This window comes from Cephus cinctus, unplaced genomic scaffold (genome assembly GCF_000341935.2).
Source record: "Cephus cinctus unplaced genomic scaffold, Ccin1 Ccin1_scaffold0230, whole genome shotgun sequence".
Taxonomy (NCBI): domain Eukaryota; kingdom Metazoa; phylum Arthropoda; class Insecta; order Hymenoptera; family Cephidae; genus Cephus; species Cephus cinctus.
Window position 1 is genome coordinate 960762 of NW_014332946.1, and position 14563 is coordinate 975324.

At 40.0% G+C, this 14563-nt stretch overlaps 1 protein-coding gene across 3 annotated transcripts in view; it reads right to left on the reverse strand.

Annotated features, from left to right (window-relative positions):
* The window catches only part of LOC107265678 (voltage-dependent calcium channel gamma-7 subunit), a 62450-nt gene that overhangs the window by 38600 nt on the left and 9287 nt on the right, over window positions 1-14563 (reverse strand). The gene's annotated exons all lie outside the window — the stretch shown is intronic.

The following is a 14563-nucleotide window of genomic DNA, read 5'->3' on the forward strand; positions in this document are numbered from 1 at the left end:
TTATATATATATTACAGCTGTCGCTGGGACCTTTTTATGCCTGGGTGCATTTTCTTCGTTTGATACTATCACTGTCTTTAGTTGAAATAAATATATATATATATATATATATTTATATATATATTACAGCTGTCGCTGGTAGTAAGAAAACTTACAACCCTCTTCTGTCTCGTCTTCCCAATGCTTCCCTGTACTTTCCCAGCACTTCCCGTTATTCCTGTGCTGTTCAGTTTCTTTGCCAGCTTCCGCGGCTTCCGAGGCTCCAACACGCGTCAAAGGAAGGAGGATTCTTGGGTTTGTATAAAGGAAGCGAAGACTGGGCTACGCCTTTATATCATATCTAGTGGCTTTTATTAGTTGTGTAAAAAGCATCGGGGAGGGTTGGGAGGAAGACGACTGGAATTTTCAGACGAGTTGAATGGCGCGTAAAAAAATGCTGTATTTCATGAGACATTATCGGCATTTAAGGTTATTGCCATAACGGATATGATATGGTGAAATTTTACGAAACTTGGGAAATTCATGTTTCGGTGAGAGAAAGTTATGACTCTTTCCCGTACATGTATGCAATATTATTGTTAAATGTACTGTTGCGTGCCGTACAAAAAATTTTATCGAATTCAAACGGACAATTGCCGGTACCGATAAAAATTCGGTATTTAAAAAATAATCGAGTGACCGTCACTCTTGGAGTACTCTGGACGTCCCTACCATTTTATCTACATGTATGTATATACATAGCTGTATAGAGAGAGGGTGGAATCTAGTCGGCGTTAAAAAGGTTGATAGCCCTTTTGTCATATCGAACAATGAAATGACCACCGATTAAACGGTGACTGGAAAACCGAAAGAATTTGCAGTAAAATTTGAAACTTTTTCCCCGTGCAATAATCAAAGATTTGCCCAAAAGGTGACAAGAAGAATATGCACACTGACAATAAGTATTAAAAAAGAATCAATTTGAACTTGTAGCAATATAAAAATGATCAATTTTTCTTAATTATGTAAAAAAATATGAATACGCAAAAAATGGTTCGTGTCCGTGCTAACCTTAGCAATTGGTTAAGAGTCCTGTACTGCGTTATCTGTATAAATTTGATGACAACGGCAAGAGGATAGTGCTTTAAACTGGACTGTTTCTCTAGGAAACATAAGAAATCTGTAGGAATCGAAGCTAAAAGTAAAAATAAAATAGCCAAAGAAACTAGGTGGCCCCTAGGGATATTTCTGTTTTAACTCCAGCCATCTTCAGGAGTGACGACGAGTTCATAAAGACCCAGGATTCCCAACGTTATTTACGAGCACCAAATCTCCTCTTCGCAGTGGCTCCGGTCCACCCTCTTCCTAACTATGATTTGCGTGATATCCTGTTATTTTATGCGTCCGATATTACAAGTCCAGAGAGCGAGAAAGTTGCCGGTTGATGTATGGCGGTCGCCATTAATCTGGCCGATGCTAGCCGAGTAGACCCGAGCAGACAGCGGGTGCACTCAAAACGGTGAATTCCTCAGCGTGGAAAGAGAAAAGAGGAAAAAAAAGGATAAAGAAAAAGAATGAAGATAAAGTGGCAGTGAGCGTGGGGGATGGGATTGCATTTTTACAAGGGATGACACCGGAAATCCAATGGAGCCCCGTATAATCGCATTTAAGTTTGGTTAATATTACATGGCTCGTAGGTGGCTTACACGTCATTCTGTATAGATATATTAGAGATTCGTTATGGAAATTCCTGATAAAAAATCATCCCTTAAAAATTCAACCCTTATCAGGAAGTATACAGATATTGATCATCCATGGACAGTTATATATATATATAATCTCCATCCCCCTTAAAACGAAACGAAAACTGACCGTAATTTCCCGAGTACCTATACCCTACCCTTAATAACCACACTTAATATTAAACAGCGCTTTAGGTATTCCAAACGTACACATAGCTCGTAATTGATAACATGGCAGCAATTTGGATAACGAAGCGTCAATCTCCAGAAGCTACCGTAGGCATCGACCGATTTCGTGCAGCCCGAGACGAGAAAAGGAATGCTAGTCCCGCTGGGTGCGTTATTCGAACTTAATTGCAATCAATCCCGGCCCCTCATTAACAGCCGCCACTGGTGGGAGAGAGGCTTTATTAAATTATAAACGGGCCAGACTTTGCCGGGCAGCCGTGAAAGGAATACAGGATTCACAAAGCTTAATTACGATTTATATGCAATGCGCGACGTATCCCTGCTCATTAAATCAGATATCCACATATCCACTATCCACTATCTTTCATAGTGCCAGTACAGGAATCACTGTATCTGCTAATTGCTCTAACACGATATGTAATCATTTGCGCTTCTACGCGGGATAATTCGAAATTCATAATATCGTCGAATGACAAACAAGCCGATTGATACGTGAAAAATCCAAAAATAATATATTTTCATAAGAGTCGTTATTTTTTTCATTGGAAACGTTGTAAATCGTTGTCAATGAATGTTAATCGAAATGTTTTACTTTCTTCGATAAAAACAATAGTGAGGTAATATAAATTTTCTACTCGTTTACAATCCAAGGTATATCGAGTCGAATTTTATATACCTATACATATACCTGGTTTCAACATTTCATATGCGTTTCGTTGTGTATTTCATATTAAACATGCTGTAAATTTCATTAAATTTTTTTACGGCATATAATTGGCGCTGATTAACGACAAACTAACAACCTCATTAGCAATTTCAACTCGCTCATAATTTACCATTTGGTTTCCCCACGTGTAAATTTCGTCCCTCTTGTCTCTGCACAAAAAAAAATATAACAGCGTCTCAAAATACTACTACCCTTATTCCAAACCAGAAAAAGGAATAGCAAACTGACAAAATCCTGTCTAGCTCATTACGAACAATTATTTACACCGGAACGTCGTTTATCCGAACAGCTTGCGAAGCGATGATCTCGCGCTTTCTTCTGTGTAAATATGAGAAAGGGCTGGTGCAGTATAAAAATTTGCAATTGGCACTAGATTTTTTTTCCAAAAGTGAATAAATGGTTTTACATTGATTTCAAATGATTTACTACCCATTTTATTATTCGAACTTATCGATTACCACTGTCCCCAATTAATATAGATAATGGTCCTTTTACTGTGAGTGAAAATTTTCAAAATTGTCAGAAATCAAAATAAGCTTAAAAATTTGACTGATTGCATAACGGCGATAGAGATGCCAATGTCAATTAACGTTATACCTATTGAAGCGAAGGGTGAATACTTTGAAAAATTTGTATACAAATCCAAGCGAACAGCGTATATCATTTTATCCTTTCGCACTGCATATAAGGGCAATGTAAAAATTAATAATTTGCGAGAATTCTTTAGGAATTTCGTATCTAGTCGAGTTCAGTGCCCGATGTAAAATTCCAACAGTGCACATTCCCTCTTGCGAATGGGGTGAGAATGAGACAATGAGAAAATGCGAGAGTGAAAATAAAACTAAGATAGTACAGACTCGTTCACCCCAACTCGCGCACTTATAATTCGACAAACTAAATTACATAGCGAAATGTAGTTAATATTAAAGTTCAAGAATTTACGGAGAGACCGAAAGTCTACTGGAATTATAAATTTGCGTAATCAACTGGTACTAGTAATTAATTTAACTACAAGAGTAATACAGCACACTTGGATTTTCATCCGTTAATATTGAAAATTCTTGTATATTATTTTTTTTTTATTCCGAGTTAATGTTTAGTGGATTCCTCGCACTTTATCTGAATACGTTTATTACGCTAGATTCATTTCATTGCCACCCGAATAACACAATATTTAAAAGTCGTCTTTAAGACGCCCAACGAATCGGAAGTCATCGTCATTCCTTGTTTCATTTTCATTGCCATTGCCACCCCAATAACAAAATATTTAAAAGTCGTCTTAAAGACGTCCAACGAAACAGAAGTTGTCTTTTGGGCACATTAAAGACGGCTGCTGGATTAACGTTGCACAAAGAAGTATATTGATCCAAAAAAATTAATTACGTATATCTTTTTTTAAGACGCAAAACACAAACAATGTGTACTACGAAAAATGATATATTTTTATATCAAAACTTTAGTCTAATTCTAATATCTAATTTCTCGCAGACAAAAAAAAATTAATTTTCGAAAATGATATACATTTTTTTTTCTATACCGCTGTACATGTTTTTTTTTTCGGCAGTTTTTTTTTCACAAGAATCTTATGACGTAAGTCGCTAATACGATATAACCTTGATTCTCAAGATGACTGATCGATTTCGAAAAATCATGCTAATTACTGAAGCACATAGGGTCAAAGTTCAAAACTACGTTAGGGACTCTAGAAAAAGGATCCTATCCAGAGATAACGTATAGAGAAGAATATGCGAGAGTAGAAAGTAAAATTTTCTTCGTCGTCATTCACTCCAAGCATACTCGAGATGTCGTGACCAGCGGTGAGTAAGCAACGCCAATAAAGATCTGCGATATTTCGATCTCGATACAGACCGTATGTGATCAATTGATCATATATCTTTTTATCGATGCGATAATCTCACATATCAATAATAATGCACTTTCCACGTGACTTCTTCACTACTTCGTCACTTATTGCTGAAAATTTCTCATCGCTGACTTATTTGGCTCATTTCCTGTACTGACACTGGGTTATGATATATGTATATGTTGTATGTATTGTAACGTATTTCCTTAACTTGACCCGACACCGATAGCAAGACATACGGGAACGACTATCTGCGAGAACCAACCTACGTTACCTTCGGCCGTCCACCCGTCGTTCGTGCATCCGCAAGCCAGGCGGGCGCCAGCCAATTCTTTTTTCACCGGGAACTGACGAGCCGGTATAAACTGGGAGTTGGGGTGGAACAGGCCCAACTCCACCAAGAACGAGAGCTCTGACGGAACCTATCAGAAGAGGCGATAGCTTAACGGATCCTGTCGATTTTTGGGGACGCGTAAAATCGAGAAACGCAACCGTAGGTGCTGATCTTTGGGGTCGCGTAAAATCAGCAAACGCAACTGGATACACGAACGGGAGCGGACGGTTACGGAAATGCACGGCCGCTCAGGCTGCTAGGTTTGAGGTAGAGAGGGTCGGAGTAAGAGTCCGGCAAATAGTGCGAGAGACAGAGAGCGACGAACCGAGAACGTATCAGAACGAATCTTAATTGTCTATCGAGATCCCTTCACCAATTAATAAATTGGGAATCCTCACCGGAGCTGGTGCAGCTAATCCATGGAGGCCGAGAACTGTATCCAAAGGACACTCTTGAGCACTGCACTAAGGCACAGCACTACACCACCGTAACACTCACAGGAATTCATAGAATTCCTGGATATCGCGAGAACAACGCGAGAACTGTACTAAGCGAGAACTTGCTATACCGTAGCGAAACACGGCTAGAAAAACTATCAACAGATAGCACGGGAGCACGAGCCAGCCCGTGGTACCTCGGTCGGTGCCCCGAGACAGACTGCTTTGACAATAGTCAAATTCGAGATCTAATCATTCTGATTGGTCGAGAGCCTTAGAGCCGATAACTCTTCTATCTCCTTCGAGTCGTCCCTTTAACTAAATCGAAGAGCGTTCCTTAACGAATCGGTACATAATCTTGGGAGATCCTCCACGGCCGCTTCCCCAGGGCATCGGGCGACAGCTGGGCACTACATCCTTAACTCGGGCAGGAGGTTCCTCCCCTGCCCTTAACCATATCGCAACTTCCTCCGCCCGCTCTACAGCCCTTTGCCCATCTCCAGCGGGGCGCCGGTATCTCACCCGGGCTTCTGCCGGTCCGTGGAGACGTCTCCGTCGGGTACTCTCCTCTGCCGGGCAACTCGGTACGTCGAGACTATATCCCCACGGCAGATTCGAGCACCTATATGAAAACTTCCTCCGCCCGCTCTACAGCCCTTTGCCCATCTCCAGCGTGGCGCCGGTATCTCACCCGGGCTTCTGCCGGTCCGTGGAGACGTCTCCGTCGGGTACTCTCCTCTGCCGGGCAACTCGGTACGTCGAGACTATCTCCCCACGGCAGATTCGAGCACCTCGACCTCAACAAAACAATGACACAATCTTACGAGAGCCTTGACGTAACTGTACGAATCAATCCGAGAGCGTAGCTTCTGAGCAGGGTGGCGACCCGAAGAGAACCAGAAATCGAGAACGTTATCTATATCGGTAACCGGAGCCGCCTTGGGACCGTGATTCAAAAAATCACGTCACAACTCCCCACCTCTTAAGGGTGGTTGAGGCTTAGAGATCGAAACGAGAGCCAGTGCAAGCTTACTATACTATGTATACTTACTACAGTATATACATATATAATAATTGCTGCAGATTCATCTTTGTAACTCATATGAAAATTCTACAAAAAGATGCTGTGTCCAACGACTTTTCCATAACACAGTGGAACTTGGATAACTCGAATTTCAAGAAAAACGAAATATGCCTTGAGTTATCGTAGTTCGACCCTATCAAGGTTTTTAAGTCATAGAAGCGAAGCATTAGAAAATTCGAAAATTCCTAGTCTTACAGAGGTTCTTGATTTAAAGAATTTCGAGTTATCGAAGTCCGACTGTATATAATTCTCTTGTTCAATGGATATACGATTATATGACTGGTACGATATGCTGAGGTAGCTGGTAATATCTTACGGCGGAAATAAATACACGAGAGAGCAAAGGCGAAAATATTAAAGTGCATTATTTGAAAAGCGCAGGAAGATAACTCACGAGGAAATTTGTATTATTCATACAGTTAGTTGGTAAAGTTAAATTTACAGTGTGAAAGTGGCTTAAAAATTACATGGTAATTTTAAGAATCGTCCCCTGTGAAAGTAACAGCCCTACTGAAATACATAGAGTAGGTATGATTATAAAAGTCTTTGTGAAATTTTCTGACGGGATTAGAAGAAAAAAGAAAAAAAATTCATTCCATTGGCAATGAAAGTTAACACGAAGGTAGGCGGTGATGAGTGAGGGTGAAAGTGTTAAGGGTGCCTAAGGGCATAGAACAAAAAAAAAACTTCGCTTCATTTGAGATTCTAATAACGCACACCTGGGATAGCGCACGGGGATTGCCCGCAAGGGTTCACGGTCTGCCGGGTTTGAAAGTCTGAAGGGGCGACGGGCATCAGAGCCACCCTTACGAAAAGAAGTAAATCAAGAGCGAAGAAAAGTGCGATGGGGAGGATGAAAAAAAAAAGAAGAAACTTTCGGATTTGCAATTTCGTAAAAATATGTATGCTCCATGGTTACGTTCCCTTTACTCCCCTTCGATAAAATCAGGGGGAGTAGAAAAGTTACCGAAAATCTACGAGAGCCTCTTTTCACCTTTTTTCCCTACTTCCTATCCTCTCGCTTGTTCCGTAGGTACGAACGACGCCTGGCGTCTTCTTGTACCGTCGTCTGCTTAACGCCATCCCGTATCCTGCATCTTTTCTATGTCAACTTTCTTTAAGATTTAGCTGTACGTGTTTTCTGCCGTGTTCTGAAATTCTCTGATATACAGGGCGTGCCAAAAATAAAAATCTGGTATATACGTTTATTTGACGTAGTACAATTAAAGTAATTACGTATGGATAATTAAAGTAATATTTAGTTTTACTGTAAAATCGATAATTTTCAAGTCGAGCTTCACAATCCGAAGCGAGGGAAATAGATACCTGCGAATTTTGACTTTCTATCCCTTCTGCATATGTTTTTCCTCTTCAGCAACATACTGAAAGCACCCATAGCATATTTTCCCATTGTCAATAATTTTTTTTTTTCCACTGCTAATGTTTTTCGGAGTAAAATATAATGGAGGTAACTTTTTTATACTGTACATTTTTTATTTTCAAGTCGAGCTTCACCATTTGAAAAACGCAGGGAAAAAGAGATAGTAAAATTTGGACTATTCGTCCCTTCTACCTCTGCGTATATTACTCATGCACAGCTACAGGCTCAAAGTACCCATAGCAAATGTCCCCATGATCAACGAATGACCATAAATGTTTTCCCATTGATTTTCGATCATTTTCACGAGCAGCAACGAAAATCTGATAAATATCACAAGTAGCAGAGGCCATTCTTATCAGCTGATACAGATAGAACAATAAAGTGAACTGATAAGCCGAAAATGTCCCAACTAAAATATTTGAACAAGAAAAAGTGTTACCTACCCTAACAGGCTCGAAAAACAATGGGTTGTTTTCAGGTTATGTTGAGCAGACTGAAAATATACTTAAATGTTACCCTATATACTCCTCTCCCTCCCCTCTTATTTAATGCTTATCTGTATCTCTCTCTTGTTAAAATACCCCAATATCCACCCGCTACCCCTCTCGCAGGGTCTCACGACGTTCACGAGGTGGAAAACGGCATCTCTTTATTTCTTAAACTTCTGTTTATTAAGATTAAAAGAAATTATCCCCCAGGGGATTATGGAGTTTCCCTTAATGCTGAAGCTTCTCCTGTGTCACCGACAGTTTTATCTCCATTCCGTTTCCCTGCTTATATTGTTTTCGTTTCACCCTCGGTCCAGGACCCTCGTGCAGTGAAACTCCGTCTTTTTCAGCCTCTCTTGTCGTCGAGCGCAAACTAACCCCTGTTCTATCTAGTCCGACAGACGGCGGTACTGTACTTTTATTGAAAATTCTATACCGACCTAACTCCTCCGAATTCTCATTATCACTTCGGTGACGCGTCGGGCATTATTGAAGTGTCAGGATTTCACGATGATTTAGATTTATTTTACGTTTAGAGGTAAATCGAGAAGAAGAAATTTACAAGATTCGGAAATATCGATCTGATTGAACATTTTTCATGATTTTCGAGTGGCTGCTGTTATCGAATATTTCGACCGATTTGAATTTTGAAACGATGACGTCATTGGAAAAATATATACATGGCTTAACAGTCTACTGACTGCTGCAGACCGTTTCCACGTGCTTCTATATTATTCATGTAAAAATAACCCATTATGAATCTCAATGAGAAGGAAGTGTTTGTATTCAGAAATTCCAAACTCGGTCCCCAACGTCGTTTTCTTCGTGTCGAATAATAAAACAGCGACGTATAGAGTCTGCAGGTTATGCAACATTGAAGAGTATCGGACGACACGTGTGAAGTCGTCTCGAAAGCAAAGGAGACAGAAATATTCGAAATTTTAATAAATTAAAATTCAACGAGAATCCAGGGTGTTTCTGTGCCTGCGAAAGTTACGAAAAAGAAAAAGAAAGAGACAGTGTAGCGATAAGATAGAAAAAAAAAGAAACAAAATTCACAAAAATACTTAAGACAAATTTCGTGAAATACGAACGAATATATTTTTATGCGGAAGATAATTTTTCATCGAAAATAAAAAATACTTAAGAACGTACAAAGGATGGAAAAATTTGTTTGCATCCCCTAATTTAATTTAAATTTACAAATTTTATACCTTATCACCGAAGCCAAGTACATATTCTGTACGAAAGATTAAATTTGCTGATTCAAATACATTTTTGCAATAACATAGCAACGTAGACCAAAATCATGCGTTGCGTTCTATCAATGAATATAAATATTTTTAATTTGTATTTTTAAATTTTTAATTTAATTCGACAACCATAAATTCGCCAAACACAACCCGGCTGTAATTTGTGATCTGCCGTGCCATATAAAGTAGCTGTAAAATTTACCTACGTCAATATACAAGCCAGCTGTGCGAGTCAAGCCTTAAGCAAATCCAAAAGTGTCCCGGCAAACTGGTAACGGAAGCGAAGCAAGACGCCGGTAAACTTAAATGAGTTTTCCAAGATGCATCCGTAACGTCTTGTCATCAAGTGTAAAGAAAGATCGAGCCTCGCTGACTTGACGCTGAAGTAGCAAGAGAAATAAGTGAGGTGATAAGAAGAAAAAAAATTAAAAAAAAAAAAAGAAGACAGACCCAGATAAGTCAAAGGGTCTCAAGTATTTCTTTGATTAAAGCATCCCGAAGAAAAAGTCTGACCATAAGAATCGGCCAAGACGGTGCCGCCGTGGCCTTTAAAGTTACTTCTCCATTTCCCAAAGTGTCTCGACGATCTTCCCCGTATTTGCGGCTTGGCAAACGCCTTCGGCTTCGTCGAGCCAGACGACCGGCTGAGACGCACAACTTGGCTCAACTGCCACCTCCTTCCTCTTAATAAATATATACAGTATACTATACTATAGCTATACTATACTATAGCATAATATATACCGTACCCAAACTACGAGGGCTGCTGCGCATACGTTCGCGATATATCTCAAAACCTTAGCCAGAATTTCCACTTCCTGTACTTAGTGGATGGAAGCAGTAAGGCAGGTATAGATCACCTAGGGGTTCCTCCAGAACCGCAATTAGTAACAGTTCGCCGATCCATCCTTGTTACGTTCATTTGAATCAAGTTTCGCAGTACAGGTACCGGAAGCGTAGATGATCTCGACGAGTCTCAGTTTCCGGTATTCCTGGGTTTTTTTTCATTGGCTTAGGTCAAAGTGGTATCGTAAGGGATGGTACGTCAACAAGGTATTCACGTACGTATTGGGTTCTTTTATCTGAGAGTTATGGTGGTGGAATTTATACCTGTTGGTGTACGATGTAGGATGGATCGATTTTCAAGAGGAAATCGATCGTGCCGGCCGTAATAGAATATCGGATACTGCACGGGTTTTGGTTAAGATTAAAGGAGATAGTTCTATTTGGTAAATTTTTTTTGACCTTTCATGATTCTCTTACAGAAGGTACCCGTGATGAAGTCCGTGATGAACTCATGTCGAAAGTGCACTGAACGCAATCATGGAAATCGATTGGGTACATGGGTTTGGGGTCATTGGTTTTCAAATTTTTTTTTTTTTTTTTGGAACCGAGTGGAATCACCCAGTACGCACTGCGATACGTCTATTGGAAACGCATTAACGAAATCCCTGGGTCAGAGACACGGAACGAAATCTGTGCAGCTTATACATGGACGTGGCTGCGAATCGCTTGGCAAACGTAAAAAAAAAAAGATTTCGTGGTTGATAATTTAAAAAAAAAAAACTTGCACCGAGGTAAAATGAACAGAGTTTGAAGCAACGAGTATTGGCAATTGCTCGTAAATTCACGGAGTTAAACGAGTGCGCGTTTTTATAGGATTCTATATGCTTCTTCTAAATACGCCCTACACACAGATCTTTACAGCGTCGCGACGCTGCCTGCAGCAATATTGAATTTTCGTACAAAAAAAAAACAATAGAGACGAAACCCCCTGCGAAATAAATAATCCAAAGCAAACGTCGCATTTAGCTGGATCGACCTTGGAACTTTCTCGGTTCGATTTCCTGGAAGGCCGAAGTTGCCCGAAGACGCACGAGAGCTTCGAGAAGAAAATCCCGAGTGAAAAGAAGCTTTTGTGCTTTTGCGTATCGGTACGTGTAACGTATCGTCGGTGACCGTCGATTAAATTAAATTACAACTGTTTCACCCTTCCCCTTTCCACCTACCACTCCCATGACGTTTTCTTTTTTTTTTCAGAATTCAAAGATCAAGTGATTACTCTCCCGAGCTTTTATTCATCGATGCATGTATCTCGCATTAAATACCGCATTCGGCATCAGTGCTTAAAGCTCAGGCAACCCCGCTGAAGCGAAACGAATCGTCGCAATGGAACAGCCAAACTGTTGACTACCGGTTCACATAATTCGCGACTATTCCCAGCTACGCGGAGCATGTGCACGAAGCTTTAGCCTGACTCCGAATACACCCAAAGCGTTCGTACACAATGGTGTTCGTTACAGTCGCAAGTTCAAAATGTATCAGCAAGCTCAGCCATGCGATTCTGCCGCGTCGAGATGTCGGGACGGATAATTCATTTTATCTCTCGATTAAAGTCGATTAAGGATCTCGTCGAAATTACAGATATACGTAATTCAACTAAGCCGATTCCGATGGAGCTTGCAAGCTCATGAAGTACCCGTATAGGTAGACACCCTATCGAAATCTAGAAACATAATCGAATTTCTATCGGGTCGGGTACCCCCGGCGGAATAAAAGCTCTTCTATGTATCTATCGTATTTTCTTAGTGCTTTTTCTTTTTCTTCCTCATTTTTCTCAATTTCTGTATCGTTCGCAGGACAAGGTTTAACGAGCAAAACATGTTTACGCGTTCCTGTCGTTCGTCGTGTCATCGTGCAAGCTGTCATTCGCAAGCTCAGTATGACCGATCATATTCTCAATGGCGAATCTGTCGATCTTTCAAATTCACCACTGTCGTTTCATCCCTTAGATAAGATGTCGAGCTTTTCAGAAGCTCGATTTATCATCCCTGAGCCTCTTATGCGACTCTATAAAATCCAGGGGGCGCGATTGAGGTATAGGGGATGAAGTAAGGACGATTACCAGATTCTTTCCCATGTATCATATAAGCTAATAAAGTGACCAGTCTTACGATTTTACTAAGGCATACCAACTTGAGAAAGTCGCATGACTGAAAGCTCGGAGCTTTTCGTGTTTTCGACTCGGGGGTGGGTTCCGCGTAAAATTTAAATTACCGAGTTTCCCAACAAGGACTGTTGTTGTTACGAGTTCGTCGTGACGAGAGAAACATTTTTAGGGAGACGACTTGTGAGAAACATTTTTAGGGCTACGTAAATTTCGTCATTAAAACTTAACGTCCCACCGGTTAGCTCTCGACTTTGACTTCTTCTTAGTCCGCTAACTACTTTTGAGTATCGGGACATCTGGGCTTATTAAGGGACGAAAGAAAAGGGGCATCCAAGTCCAAATTTAACATTGTACTTTGAATCACTAACCCCTTCTGGACCTAGTTTTGTCTCTACGTAGTCCAGTGTCAAATTTTACAGCTGTTTTGCATCTCCAATTACAACTGGGAGAGAACAATTAAATTTATTTGATCAAGCTGGGATCGAATAGGACGAGTATGAAATTTAACGCTGCATTGCCAACTGTTACAAATAATATCGAGCACCTCCTTTAAAGCTCAAACGTCTTCCAATTGCGAGAAATCCAAAATCTGCCCCCTTTTTGAAGCTTTAACGAAAGCTTTAACGAAAAATTTTGACGCTGGAGGAGTTACGGATACTATCCAGAGGCAAAAATGTGTTTCGAAATATTAAAGATTCGTAGTAGAGCTTAAATTTCGACACAGAAAATAATTTAGAAAAGAATTATTTTTCGAAAAAACCAATAAAAAACCCAATAAGGTTTTTCGTATTGGGACCACAAGGGAAAAAAATATGATAAATCCCTTCATTCGGAATCTAGTAAGATGTGAGAGCTGACAGGGATGAAAACCACACCCCCAGCTCAATCCTCACGCGAGGTAAAAGCTTTGCAGCTTTTCTCTATGCACCCTCGCGTTATCACACGTTGCCCGAGCCTCGCAACCAATATCTTCCATCTTTGGTAGAATAAAGCTTCGAGATAAAGTCAAGAGCTTTTTATGAGTATAGAGATAGTACAATAGCATGCTTAAATTCTACCCGTATCAAAGAAGGGATGGCAGACCCTCTACATGCTACGCCTCAAACCTTTCTTCCTTTCCGCCCCTCTACACCTCAATCTCAAGCTCTTTGGCAAAGCGCAAACATTTTTCTCTCGTCTGGCCAATAAAGTTTCAACCGGCCGTAACCACTGGCGCTTATACGTGTATTATGTATATGTCTATATATACATACAAGCTTATGATAAAGAGACATCCGCAAAAAATATCCAGAATTTTTGTTTCCTGCACCTAAGCTTTTTCAGAGCTTTCATTCCTATTTACGAAATTTTTTTATATGTGTTTGACAAAGGCTCATCTATATTCAGCTCATCTATATACAGCTACATTCGCAATGCTGCTACTTTTATCAATGATTCTAAATTGTATATCAATCGCAAAAGTATGTATGTAGTATAAGAAGTATGTACGGCTGGTATTGGAACAAGTCATGAAAGCATATGTTCCACAATCGACACCCTCTATGATCGTATTCAACAGGCCGTAACTCTTGAATTCTAATGGGATATTGAGAAAATCTCCCAGTCGATTTCCTTGGTTTTCTGTTGATATATATGAATGAATGAATACAGGGTGTCGCAAAATAAAGAGGTGTAGTGCGTGATGGTGGCATTTATAAGTCACTTAAAAGGTAATCGGTAAAAATGAATTTCGGTTCGGTCGCAAAGCGCTTTATTGTAAAACCAGGTAAACATTAGCCTATGGAGCGAAGCGACAACTGAAGTACCACTTTAGTTGAACTAGTGCCTGAGAAAATCTGAATTTCTTTTATTTCTATTTTTCAGCTACAACAGGGAATTTGAAATTAGTGGGAGACGTTCACTATATACAACGTGGAATAACGGATACTTTCTTTCAGCTGATTCGCAGAAATAAAATCAAAATGAAGAAATGGTGGTTGACCAAATATTTCGGAGTACTATATCCTTTAAGTTCAAGGAAGCTCGGAAAATAAAAATTTGAAAATTCAAATATAAATCAGTAGTATCGTGTAACCCGGTAGAGTCATGTAGAGTCTACTTTTACTTTAAAGTCATGTCCATCGGATTCACTAATT